This window comes from Monomorium pharaonis, chromosome 3 (assembly GCF_013373865.1).
Source record: "Monomorium pharaonis isolate MP-MQ-018 chromosome 3, ASM1337386v2, whole genome shotgun sequence".
Lineage (NCBI taxonomy): Eukaryota > Metazoa > Arthropoda > Insecta > Hymenoptera > Formicidae > Monomorium > Monomorium pharaonis.
In genome coordinates, this window is record NC_050469.1 from 29,254,489 (window position 1) to 29,268,698 (window position 14,210).

Consider the following 14,210-nt stretch of genomic DNA (forward strand, 5'->3'; position numbering starts at 1 on the left):
CGGGATACCCACGCGGCACACCAACACCGACACGCTCAACACCAATAACTGCAGCACCAACCGCACCACCGACGTCGTCGTCGTCGTCGTCACGAACGACGGTCGCGACTACGGCGCGTACGTCGCCGTCGCTGCTCGCTGCTCCGCCTACTGCTCCGCGGGCGACGTCGCCGTCGTCGTCTGCGCGACGTCGACGTCTACGTCGCGCCCGTCCGTCACCCGGCGCGGCCGTCTGTGGCTGCGGCCCGTCGCAGGACCGATGGACGACGGGACCGTCTCGATTCGGTGGTCGCTCGCTGACCGGCTTCGCCTTCGTCCTACGTGGTACGCGCTGGTGTGGGATCTGCAGCCTCGTCATCGGCGCGGCGAGGGCGGCTCCTTAAACGGATGCACCACCGCCACCATGCCAGCTCGCCTGCGGCCTGGCGATCCTCTTACGAGCCCTCCTCCGCGGTTAGTTCTCCGCGTCCGCTCGAGAGGGTGGTCGCCGAGGGGACGTATCTTCTGCGGTATGCACTCGTACGATGGATAAATATGTCTATGTAATGTGTGCACGCGTGTATATGTATGTAATACTCGTGTGGCTGTGTGTTTGTGTGTGTCCGTATGCGCGTGTGTCCGAGAAGGGGAGGGGGGGGGATGGCTCTTCTTTTGCGCCCCGAGACTTGCCGAGAGTGGACCGACTGACTGACTGACTGACTGACTGACTGACTGAGGACCGTCCGTCCGTCCGTCCGTCCGTCCGTCCGCCCGCCCGTCCGTCCGCCCGTCCGTCCGTTACTCTTCCGGTCGCTCCCTGTCGCGGCTCTCGCCAGTGACAGGGGGTGGCCTCGAATACGATGGCGACGACGGGGTGCGACTGTTTAGTCGGTGGCGCTGCCGCTCCGCGTTACCGTCCCCTCGGCCCTTTATCCCTTCTCCGCGGCGGCCACCACCTCTGTCACGCTCACGGGGTTGTCCTCGTCACTCACTGCAGGCTCGACTAGTCAGCAGCACCCCCGGCGTCCCTCTGTTGCGGCTCTCCTAAGAACGCTCGTGGGATGGCGCTGCTGCTGCCGCTGCCGCCGCCGCCGCCGCTGCTGCTGCTGCTGCTGCTGCTGCTGGTGCTGATGGTGATGGTCTCGTACGAGGGGTTGCACAGCTACCCCTCGAGAGTGCTGATGTAGGTTCTCGATTCCTGCAGGTCGCTCGTTGTAGTTGTGCGTACGTGACACGCGCGCGTAGCACGAGAATGAGCGTGTGTTGCCGTTGTCAGTGGCGTAGGACGCGAATTTTTTGCACGGTATCACACCCTTTGATCGGCGCACTCTCGTAAAAGATTGGGGACATTATGAACAGAAGCCACATCAATTTTTTAAATAAAGCAAAAACGGATAAGTTCACAATTTTCGAGTTACAAGATCGAGAAAGAATCTTTCACGGACTAAATTAATTTCTAATTGTATACAAATAAATAATACAACTACGATATATGTTTTGAGTTAATTTTTAGATACAGATAAGTTTGCAAACACATACTCTCTATATTTCTCTTTAATAAAATCTTTATTTGAGGCTTAATTAAGATAGGCACGTGTTGCTTCAAATTAAAAGATAAAAGATAAAAGATGAGAATGATAATCTCCCTCGAAATTCTCGCGAAAGAAAGAATAAAGCAAGAACTGTGATTTCAGGTTGGCAAAAATAATGTGCCGAAAGCGAGACTTCACGTTATGCAGAAATCTAATATATATGTATATTATTTAAAATTGTGAAAAATTAAGACATTTAAAGCAAAGAAAGAGAAAAATGGCGATGTACACCGTATGCAATAGTGGTGTGTAAACTGTATATCGCAACCGCAATATTTCTTTTTGCCTATGTAAACGATGATTTCGTATTCTTAGTACGTACACACGCGGCACCATACTTTGCGTAAAGTTGAATTTATGTTGCACCGCGTATTTGATGCTCGCTACGTAGACTGGGTCGCGCAGCCTGATTTAAAAAGGAGATTGGAAAAATGTAAAATAGGAAGCAGCACAGTTACAATACGTTGTACTCTTCACCACGCTTACATTTATTCAGAATAAGCGCGCAGAGCCGAGAAACTATTTCTGTGATATATATATATGTGTGTGTGTGTGTGTGTGTGTGTGTGTGTGTGTGTGTGTGTTACACTTTTTAAATTAATTATAAGTCACAATGTGAAATTTTATGTTTGTAAATTTTACTTTAAATTTTATTTAACAATTATTTTATAAGTATATCGTAGTTATTCAAGTTTCAACAAATCTACGAGTCAAGTTGTAAGTTTGTTCCTCAGAGAATCGATAATAGTCCCTGCAATTTTCGCCATTCCTCCATTTTCTCTGCAGATTCTCCGCAATGTACAATATAATTGCAAATAAGAGTATGTCTCTCCTGAATAGATAGAAACGCGATTACCGCGGCGCGTGCGGCGACGAACTTTCCAAGGGATGGTCTGATCGGGGACGAGATTTCCGGTAAACCGGCAAAGACTCCCGATCCGGTCATCGACCTCCCGCGCTACGCAATGCAAGCTAAGCGCGAGCTATCTGTAAATCTTTTCCTCGCAAACTCCGCCGCTGTTTATCGCCGCATCCGGCGCGCGCGCGCACGCACGCACGCACACGCGCGCATGTAAACATACCCCGGGACTACTGCAAAAATCGAAGGGGAGAACAGCTGGTCAGGGGTGCTACGTTCCTGAATCTCGTTCCTGGCATTACGACGAGCGTGTAGATTCTTTCCTTTATTTTTCCTCCCTCCTCACCCTCTCTTTTTCTCCTGAGAGAAAGACAAAGACGGAATGGGAGAGAGAGGGGGTGGATGGTAATTCCTACAGAAGATTGGCTGCATAGTAGCGATACCAAGGCGATATACGCCGTCTACTTGTTGTCGCCGACAACGGTGGTGGTAGTGCAAGGGTGGCGCACGTCGGGGCGATACTACGCAGGGGTGTATTTCCCCTCGTGCAAAAACGAGGAGAAACGCGCGAGGGTGGCGTGGCACGAGCATAGGGTGGAAAGCGATAGCAGAGCACGCGGAGAGAGCACGGGAGAAAGACGAGAGAGGATGACGAAAGGGATGAGGGAGAGGGGGGGAAAGGGGCGAAAGGGGAAGACGGGAATCGCACATGCGCCTGCGTTCGGCATCGACCCGATGTCTAGGCAACACCTGGTAGTGCCCCACGTGCCACGTTAGGGTGGCACCAGCGTCACTCTGCACAGGCCGCGCGCGATCCATGCCCCCGGTATCGAATATCCCACTGGCCTTTCCCTCTACCCCCCTCCCCCCCCCGTCTCTCTACCTTCCCTTTCCCGTCGGGGAGGGAGGAGGGGGGAGGTATCTCGTCTACTGACCCACGCCAACGGAGGAGAGACGAGATAGACGTCTTTCGTCCCTTCTGAATTCTGCGCCCGATGCACGCGCCGCGGATGCCCGGCGCCGCGACGAGGGAATTTCTTTTTCGGGGTGGGGCGCGCGCGGCTGGAATTTCGATACTCGAGCTCGCGCGGGTGGGTCCATCGCTGCGCAAACGATTCGAAGGGAGAGGAGGGAGAACTCCAGTATGCCGTGTAATGCTGATATTACACGCGTCGCGAAACGCGATCTCGCCGAGCAGCGCACCGCGGACAATGGAACGGAGAATTTTTTTTTTTTTTTTTTACGTCGCCAAAAGATTCTGTCTCTCGACGAGCCCCCTAATGCGACGGTAATGCGCACGATAAGCTGGCCGTACAAACGTAATGTCGGAGATACAAGAGGGAGTCGATGCGACGGGGGGAGGAAGCTATAGTTTCAGCGAGAGAATAGGGGGTAAACGAGACGAGGGATGTGACGCATTCTTATTTCTTGGAGGATAAAAATGCGGCTCCGTATACGATTCCTACCACGATTCATCCTCTTTCCTTTCCCCATCATCCCCTCCCGTGAAAATTAGTTCCTCCGCATTTTCACCCCCTCACTCGTTGCTCTCTGACACGGCTGAACTCGAGGAAACCTCGATATTTGAACTCGATAAAGAGAATTGTGAATTTCTCCCGTGAATAATATTTGCTAATTGGAACTTTCTCGCGGAGAAATAGAAGGATGTTACACAGAGACTGACCTAGAATTTCTCGTTCGTGCTCCACGTGGTGAGGTCTTTTGATTATTCCGATTCCTTTTTCCTGCCTCAAATTCATGGAAAGACCTCGATTTGCAGAGAATATTACCCAATTACTTTAACCAATTAAATTAAATTATGATTGGCGAAAATAAACGTGTCAAATCGATTTTCATTTAATTAATACATCAATATGAAATGCTGTAATATATATAAATTGAGTCAGCTGTTTTTTTTTTTGCAAAAGTATTTTCTTGAAAGGGATTTTAAATAGAGTATCTAAAATTTGAAAGATTTCTGTTCATTCTCTTGTCATATTAAAGTTATAAATAAGTTTATCAAGAAGACTTATTTCTACATGTGCTTGTCCTAAAGTTTCTATTACGATCACTAAATACTGCCACATGTGTATCATAATCCGATTATATCGACACAATGTTATTTACATCTGTTCAACGTACAATTTATAAAGCTTTGATCTTCATTTTAAATGCGTAGAAACAGAAAATGAAATGCCACAGTTTAAACCTTTTTAGCAAAACAAGGAATCATTTTATTAATGATACAGATTTTATGAATATTATAGAAGGATTTAATGAATTATTGTACGATATAACTATCATCTTTTACGTCTCGACGCAACAGCATCTGTCCGTCTCGTAATTATTTCGCTGAAATTTTGCTTTGGAAGAGCTTCATCAGGGATAATCTATTACCAAACGTTGCGTCCACAAAGAGAGCAAATAAGCTTTTAGCTTGCTTCACATTGCGCGACACAGGTTGCACGAAATTATTATTAATTAGTCCAGCTTATCGTAAAGTATCGGGGCCACGGCGAGGTGCTTGAATTATTTCCACGAACGCGAGCGAGCTCCGTCACGTAGGGGGGGATATTTACCTACCCTAAACCCTTCTCTATGGTACAGTGGAGCGCATTAATGATGATCGCCCGCACTTCTCCCGTGTTACTCGCGGGTCAAAGGAACGGCATTAGAAATACGCAGTGGACAGCGCACAGCATACGGCTATGCTAATCAATCTCGAGAGCTCAAAGCCAGCATGCGCGAATAAACACGAATGAACAACTTGTTTATTCGTATTTGTTCGCGCTCGCCGGCTCGCTATGGATCCAGTTTTAGGCGGACGCCACATCAGTGCTCCGCGCACGATACGAACGTCCGAAGAGAAGATACATTTACGTCAAACGAAGCGAAACTCTCCTCTCTCTCTCTCTCTCTCTCTCTCTCTCTCTCTCTCTCTCTCTCTCTCTCTCTCTCTCTCTCTCTTCCCTTCTTCCCATCGCGCCCGCTGGTAAGTTAACGTCGAGCAAGACGTATGCGTGCGACGAATAATTTACGAGGCTCCGATTTAGATCCCGATTTGGCCACTCGGCTCCACGGGGGGGTTCTACGCGAGTAATCAGGGTGAGATTGCGCAACCTCGGGAATAAAATCAGCCCAATCCGGCCGCGACGGCGAGCGATACGAATCGCGGCCGACGACACGACATTCGCCCGTGTCTCTCGTAATCTCTTTTGAAGATATACTCCCGAAAGGTTGTCGATGTGAAAAGCTTCGCCGAATAAAGCTCCGGGCGTTATAGAGAGAGAGAGAGAGAGAGAGACAGCGCGCCCGGACGGCGTAACGAGATATAAACTTTGATATTTCGCTTTCCGTCGGTGCTCTCCCGTCTGTATACCCCAATCGGGGCTACGCAAATATTTTGATTTCAGGTCGGCGGCGGCGCGACGGCGTTCGCCGGCGGAAATTTCTCTATGCGCGCCAGGACAAACGCTTTCTTCGTCGTAGGGAGAGGCGGGCTGAATAGCGCGCCCTTTTCCAATTACGCCTTACCCCTTTAGGGGTTATTGAATGGACGTGTAATAAGGGGCTTGTGTATACTGCGTATCGAAATTTCATATCGCCGTCCCCCGTGCGCGCCGTTAATTTTCATTCTGACCCTTCGCGATTGTCCGTTGTCAAGCCGATATATCTTACACCGTGATACAAATATCATCAGCGCGCGTAGCCGCTCTGCAAATCCTTCTGCAAATCGTTTCCCCTCCGGATGTGAAGTAGTATTTTTTCTAAAAGACAATCGCTAATGTTACGTACTGTAATTCTACGCGAAAACAAATCGAACGCCACGTTCTCAAATCCGATTGTCGTCGTCACGTTACCGTCGTATATAAGTCGTTTAACTCGTATCCACAGGTAGTTGATTTCGTCGTCCGGATTTCACCGTGGCTTCGCAGCCGCGATTCGGTTGCGCTCTCTATGCCCGATGCCTGCGAGAGGAATACGGGGGACCTCGAGTTTTGGCTCGTACAACTCGAATCGCGCCCGGCGTTACTTTATTTTGAAGAGAGCTCCGCAAACTTTCGCACAGTTGCACGGTCGCATTTTCTTTTTTTTTTTGTGCGACTTTTGTCGGGGAAAATTGACAAAATGAAAGAATAGCCTAAATCAATGAGGAAAATGTCTTCTATAATTTACAGAAGAAGACAAAAGCCGTTCTTCAAATGGCCTTTACTCTTCTTGAAATAATAAATTGGAATGTATTAATCGCGCTGAGAAAAGGTACTCGAGAATCGTGTCGAATAATCGAACTCTTGATTATTTTAATTCAATCATTTGCAGACTTACCCTCGACATTCGGGTGGTAATCCGGCGTTCAAGGTTTCGGCTGCTGGGTGAACCAAATTTCAGGTAACTGTGCGAAAGATCGATCGTCGTGCTCGTCCTTCTATATGCATGTTGCATGTATGTACGTATGTGTGTACGGGCTACAGCCTGCACGGTTCGCGTGATTTCAATCGCGGAACACTTTGACGTCCCGATATATCGGGACAAGGATAAAAAAACGGAGCCGATGCTTTATGCGATGCCGCGTGTATAGTTCGGCGATTGACTCCATTCTGCGCTTTCGTACCGACATCCCGTTCTTCGCTCGATGAATAAAGAACAATAAACCTTGCCGAAAACTTCGCACACACCTTGCTACGCAATTCCGGGCCGGACACGGTGACAAGAAGTATATAACGACGAGAGGGACGATACTTAAGCGTCTTAAATGTTCCTTGCGGTCTTGGATTGTGTCGCGACGGTAAAATTATCGGGATATCTGTTACTTGTGGTTGCGAAGATTGTTCAGATCATTTGAATACCCTTTACATCGCGCGACAAAAAAAAATTCTACTAATTTCTCCATGTAATTTTAATGTGTGTTACACGTGTGTGTAATTTTAATATTCCGTAATGTGCAATTATATATATAATAATTTTTCGCGAACGAGTTTGTTGAAACAACGAACGCTGATTGCGTCTATCGGAAAAAGAATTGCATGTAATTCGAATATTAATTTGCCGGCAAATTAATTCTTTTTTTTTTCTGAAAGAAAAAAACGTGGCAATAGTTCTTAAGTGACAGGCGAATGAAAATGCTTGGAAGCGAAGCTCTCGAAGGACAATATTTCCCCTCGCGAGTTACATTAAATATGACGTCTGCCTTCTGGAAAATCTTGAGAGTACAAACCTTCCCCCTTTTCTTTTTGCTTCATTATGCATTATTTATCTTACTGAGTTTGCCACTGCATTGCGTCATCTCGTAATCTACTTATCTGTAAAAGTGGAACGCAGGTCCTTCCGCATTGTGAAAAGTGCGGCCGTTTGAAGTATTAACTTGCCGTTGTTGCTCCGAGAGAAGCGCCTCTCGAAGCACATATTCGTATTCCTCGAACAGTAAGTAACGTCCACTGCCGGGGGTCGATACCGCGATAATGTCTGGAATTATCGATCGGCATGCATTAATGGGCTTCTCCTCGCATCGTGAAAATCAAGGATGACAAGGAGGGGAATCCGAGGATACGCGAGACTTCTGTGAGCCACGATAAAAACCCTCTTTGTTGAAAGAAACGAAAGGAGAAATAATATTGAAAGGAATAATGCTTTATAAAAGATTAAATATACGGCATGATGCTACTATTAATATTGAAATTATAAATTTTTCATTAAAAGTATGGTACACTATAAAAAAATATCTTATTGTTGCTATGAAACGTTGTTGAGTTTTAACGGTTATTTATTTTATCAGATTCAAATATTGAGGAGCATTTGTTTTTGTAAACGCAATATTTATTCTCATCATTTTCGACAGTTTCTTTCAATAAGACAATTTACATTGTCTCGTCGGACAATATCAAGGAGTTCTTTTCGTAACGGCAGGATCAAAAGAGCGTTTCTATCGTGATGTGTTTGCGTCTCATCGCCACCCTATGTGTGACCCACCCTTTCGCGTAAGCGCATGCCAACTGTTATAGGGGTTCTAAAACAATACAAGCACAGAACGCTGACTGCAGCACTTTATCGCGCTGTATGCTCGGATTTACAATTTACGAACCTGAAACGAACGAGAAACGGGGATTGAGATTCGCGTGTGCTACACGCGTATATATTTCGCCGTGATGTTTCTAAAGTCAACCTCGTAGATACGTATACTCGTAATTTGTACGACTGAGGATGACGCGGATCATGCTCCTAACAAAATCAACGTAACACGCTGCTCCTGAAATGCTATTTTTTTTCAATCTGCGAACGTTGCGCACAGGCAGTGCTAATATTTATATTACCCACTATTACAGATGTGTCGCAAATTAAATTCTAGCTTAGATAACATTACATTTTTTTTTCCATTTTTGAACCTGCCTAACAAGAATGCAGCGCAAGAAATACATTGCATAAGTTATATAAATTAATTATTTCAAACTGATTTAAGTAAAATAAAATGTTTACATGCGAGAATGTATTGCATTTGAAGTAATATAACTTTAATTATATTTTAATTCTTTATTATTTAATTTAATTAGAAAGATACAATTATCATAATAACAATTTTATAATTATGAAAAATTAAGGTCAAGATTTTTTAACTTTTGATCTGCCGACAATTTCGAGGTAAAGAGTCTCTGTATACACGAATTTTGCATTTCTGGCAACACCGCCTTCGACTATCCCTCTTTCAAGCACCCTTCCGCAGCTCCAGGGTGAATCATCCCTCGTCCTCGAGCTCCGACGATAATGCGAGTCCCCGCGCACTTTGTACCGTCGAAGGAGGTCAGGTCTTTGTGTCGGATGATATAAATTTATGCGTAAGGAGAAGAGGGCCGGACCGTGAGATATAGCGGTAACGGAGGAAAATATCGTGGTGGAGAGATAAGCGATCGGACGGATTTAGAAGAACACGGAGGGACATGTGAAACGTTGGAGTTTATGGCATGAAGATATATACATATAGATATTGTTCTGGATGTAAAATATATCCTATAGAGCGACTATTCTTTTTTTCATCTTTTTCTGAGATACAAATTTTCGATGTCACAAATAGCGCGAATCACATTTTTTTTAGTGCAAAATATTAGAAGATACTAGCATCTGGAAAAGAATGAAAATATATAATTGTACATAAGTATTAAATATACATAGTTATATAAAAAATATAGCTATACATATATTTTTGTTTCTTAAGTATAATTTTTGTATATATTTTTACAGACAAAAAGGAGAAAAATTACTTTTGCACCGTTTGTCTTTACAAAAAGCAAAATTGCGATATAATACAACGTCATACAATATTCTACATGATAATAATATTTATTTATAATTATATGTATGTGAATCATTTTTTCTGGGCACATGTAGATATGTCTTAAATAAATTTTATAATATAGTATCTCGAAACATACCACACAAATATCCCAAGATTTTACAAGTAATGGACTTTCTTCGCGAACTGGATCTTCCAATCCCCATCCAAATTAGGTTATTTGAATTTATCGCTACCTAAAATTTGTTATTTATACCCCACTCGAAGCATGGCTCATGCATACCCGAGGACGGAGGAAAAATATGTAATAGAAGAATATAGATGTATGAGCATATTTATATAAACGTAAATTGGAAAATTCATTCTCGTGTATTTCCATACTCCTGACGTCATAATCCAAGATAGCTGACGTAGGACGCAGTAAAGACTTTTAAAGATTCGTTATCTTACACAGATTTGCGTAATATTGATTTTGTATATTTTCAAATTGGTTCAGTTCATTGCGCTGTTAACTTGTCGAAGAAGGCGTTCGAAAGTTGTCTCCGGGCAGTTTTCCATCGTGAGACGTTGACTTTTGCCCTCGCGACACTTTGACGAATATCTTGGGAACAGCGGAGTTATCAACTCGGGCGAATTTAATTCTTAACTTGCCATTAATTCGCCGTTAAACGTCTCCAATGGCTTACCATTGTAATTCGCGAGCCGTCTACGTAATCGCGGCCAAATTTTAATAGGGCGGAAAGACGAGGACGCTTCGATAGTCTTTTCTCATTTGGCGTAAATGGCGGACGCGCGCACGGGCGCGAATAATCACATTGAGAATTTTCATTCTGAAGGATTTCACTTTAAGCCCGGTGATTACCTTAATGTTCTTAAAATCTGAATTTCTCGAGCGTCCCTTATGAAATCTATTTTTCACGCGGTCCAAAGTGACACAAATAATTTTCTCATTATAACATTTTGCAGTTATAAAATTATTAATAGGACGTTAAATATTAACTTTGCGTAACGAGTTTGCACTTTATGTTTTTTCCTTCCAGATTTCAAAGAAAACTCACAGGACACAATTTTCTTTCTCCTTTCCACGTTGATGTTAGAATAAGCTTTTTTCGAATATATATATACGGCAGATGCATTAAAGTAAAAGATTAATTTGAGGCAGCCGGTTTCTGATCTTCCGGCCGTAGTCATTGTGCCCGTATTATCGTGTTTTAAACGAAGTTTTAAATTTTACGGCACAACTTTAAAGTCGCAAGTTTCACGGCGAGCCCATTATCTAACGTAATTTACAGTTCTAGAGTAAATCATCTCCGTGATACGGCCGCTACTTGGGACAGCGCCTTGGAGAAAAAGCGATGAGTACAAAAGGAACCCGAGAAACACGAAAAGGGAATGGAATTGTAAGTCCCCCACGAACGGACGTCGTTATGCGTTATTAACGTCATCTATTACTCATTCGTTAATCGCTATTCCTGTAACAATTATACATCACTCACACGCGCCGCTAGTTTAGAGCGAAAGTAAAAGAGAGACTGCGCGTTAAATAGCAGTTTAATAACACCGGACTTAATTTAGACTGATATATCCAGTTCAATTAAAACTCGTTTGGATACGTCAAAGTAAATGGGCCAAGTTAATAACTATATTATACGGGGGATAAAAATGGATCATTACCGCCAGGCATTTCTAATCTAGAACTAGCGCACCTAAAACTCATAATAAAATTCTGTATCTCTCAGAAGTAAATTCTCTATCAAATTACCGTGTTACGGATTAATAAAGCGTCGCCGGTTTTTTTTCTCTCTCTCTCCGTTTTATTTTCAACATAAAGCGTCCGAAGAGTATCTTGGAAAGAAAAGCAACATGGTCTCTTTGCGGGAATGAAATCCATACCACCCACGTGCTGTGACGTGTTCGACTTTTACCCTTTGCGCCTCTCGGTGTTTCCAGAGATAACACTCACACAGATGCGAAACATCCAGCGTGTATCAACCCGCGCGCGCATGCGAAGCGACGTAATATATATTTACGTACGCGTCATTTCGCTATACGGAACGACGGCCCGAAATCGCCCCTTGCTTAATGGAACTACCCTTAGCAAAATGGCGACCACTCGAGCGAAATTGGGATGTATGGTATCTACGCTAGTTGCTGCAAATACCTTCATCCCGAAGTTGCAATAATCTTTTGTGTATACTCGAGTCACATCTAGATTCCTATTCGACATTCATCTAGAGAAACGTCACGAAGCGGCTGATCTGTAAGCTTGACAATTTTATGTTCGACATATCGATAAGATAAGAGATACGTAATAGATCTCATGTAATTGGTAAGGACGAAAATCAAGATAAATTGAAATTGAATTTAATGTTTGTTGTGAATTTAAGGGTAATTTTAAATAATGAATTTTTAATTCCATTTATATTTATACATAAATGGTAAGTCATCCTGGAATTGATATGTTTATTAGGGATGATAATTGTATAGTGAAATCAATATATTAGAGTATAACGGTATAGAATACATTAGAAAACGTTCTATCAATTACGTTATGAGTAATTTCTAGAAATAAATTTAAATCTCCTGTATAACGAAAAGAGAGAGAGAGAGAGAACGAAAAACTTTCAAAATTATTAAGAGAACAGAATCAGTAAAGAGATGACATCCATTAAAATTTTCAAAATTCCTAAAATTTCAATTTTCTACGGGAACTGACATGGATCTAAAAAAAAAGAGAAATAATTCTTTTATGAAACTACACAAACACTTGACAGAATTTGATGTACGCAATTTGGATCACGATGACAAATACCTCGACGATTTTATTTCATTTTATTCACATTTTTTAATCAAGAAGAGAAATATTATAAACAGATAAATTATTAATTATACTCTCCTTTTAGTGGGAACTTACAAAAACTTTAAACGGTCGGCAAATTTTCGGAACAGAAGGGTTTCCAATAATTTTCAATTGAACGACGCCTCATCCGAGACGGACCGACGTGCGGCTGGATTCCGGACTGGCTGGCCGTTTCGTTATTATTCGTTTCGCTCGCTCTCCATTCGACTCGAGCACATCGCTTCGCCGACCATCACCCGTTGCTCGGCAACCTCTGACTCGCGACGTGTCGTTATATGATGGCGGCGGGGGTGGATAACCGGTGCGGCTGTTCAGTCTCTCTCTTTCTCTCTCCTCTATCTCCTCTCTCTCTCTCTCTCTCTCTCTTTCTCTTTCTATCTCTCTCTGTGCCTCCACTGCTTGTCGAGGTCGTCGAGTGGCACTCGTTGACCAAACGGTCATTACGACAAATGTTAGTTATATCTTGACGACGCTATCAGATACTCCGCGAACTAGCACGAATCGGAAGGGGTGTAGACGGGGAGGAATAAACCATCATAACCACCCTGCAGCATGAATAGATGTGTTGGCACGTATCCATGTAAGCTGCAGCTGCAGGATTATGCTCGTACGCGTTTGACATAACTTTTGGTCGAGAATACACATACAATCGATAACCAGACAATATAGGAGGAAGATGGACGTGATATATATTATACATATAACGGCGAAGTAATAATAACAACTTATTCCAAGTAGCCTGAAACGACCGGTGACTGTCACAGTAGCAAATCTTAAGATAGATAACAATTCTCACAGCAGGATATATTTGCGCACTGATCGTTCGAATGTCATCCGAATATATATATATATATATATCCTTTATTTATAAACTTGCGCATATAAGAGATATAATAAGTAATTGCAGAAACCATTCGAATGGCTTTTCTCATTACGATGATGAATTTTCCAACTGGGTTAACGACGCGAGAAATTTACCGCATGGCTTCATTCTAAGTGACCGCCCGGTTATCATCGTCCTGTGCATGTTCTTAAAGTTTACATAAGACGGAGGAACGGAGATCGTAGATTAAGATAGAACTTGTCAAGGGTCATATATCTGAATCCATTAATTACTACGGCGCTATCATAATCTCTCGCGCAATCTCGCGTTCCGAGATGATTAGCAAAGTCCCCCGTAAATTTCGCAGAGAGCACATCTGTCTAATATCTACATCTTGACTACTATCTTCCAAAAACACGAATGTGCACGTATATAAGGCGGCGCAAATAGAAAATAAGAAACGGAGATTGTGTGTGTGTGTGTATGTAAAGGGACAATAAAATCTTATTCGCGGTGTATGCGGGGAAGGAAAAATTTATTGTTGAAATTACACTGGATATTGCGTATAAAAAATTGCTACCATCTGTAACAGTATTTTGTTACTATTCGCCGTTTTAATCGTAATAAACGATTAGTGTATACATATTCGCTGTAAAATGTACATAACGGAGTGTAATTAATAAAACTTGTGCAGCTCGCGAGAAAACGTAGAATTAGCGTCTGTCGGGCTTTATAACGCCCGCATACGCGCGCAGTTAATTTCGTTTATGTCATGACTCGATATTGTTGCGAGCTCCCCCGAGAAAGTTAGAAAC

At 43.3% G+C, this 14,210-nt stretch overlaps 1 pseudogene; it reads left to right on the plus strand.

Moving 5' to 3' along the window:
* Nucleotides 1–11,018: 11,018 nt before the first annotated feature.
* Nucleotides 11,019–12,565, plus strand: LOC105832127 (annotated as a pseudogene).
* Nucleotides 12,566–14,210: the final 1,645 nt, after the last annotated feature.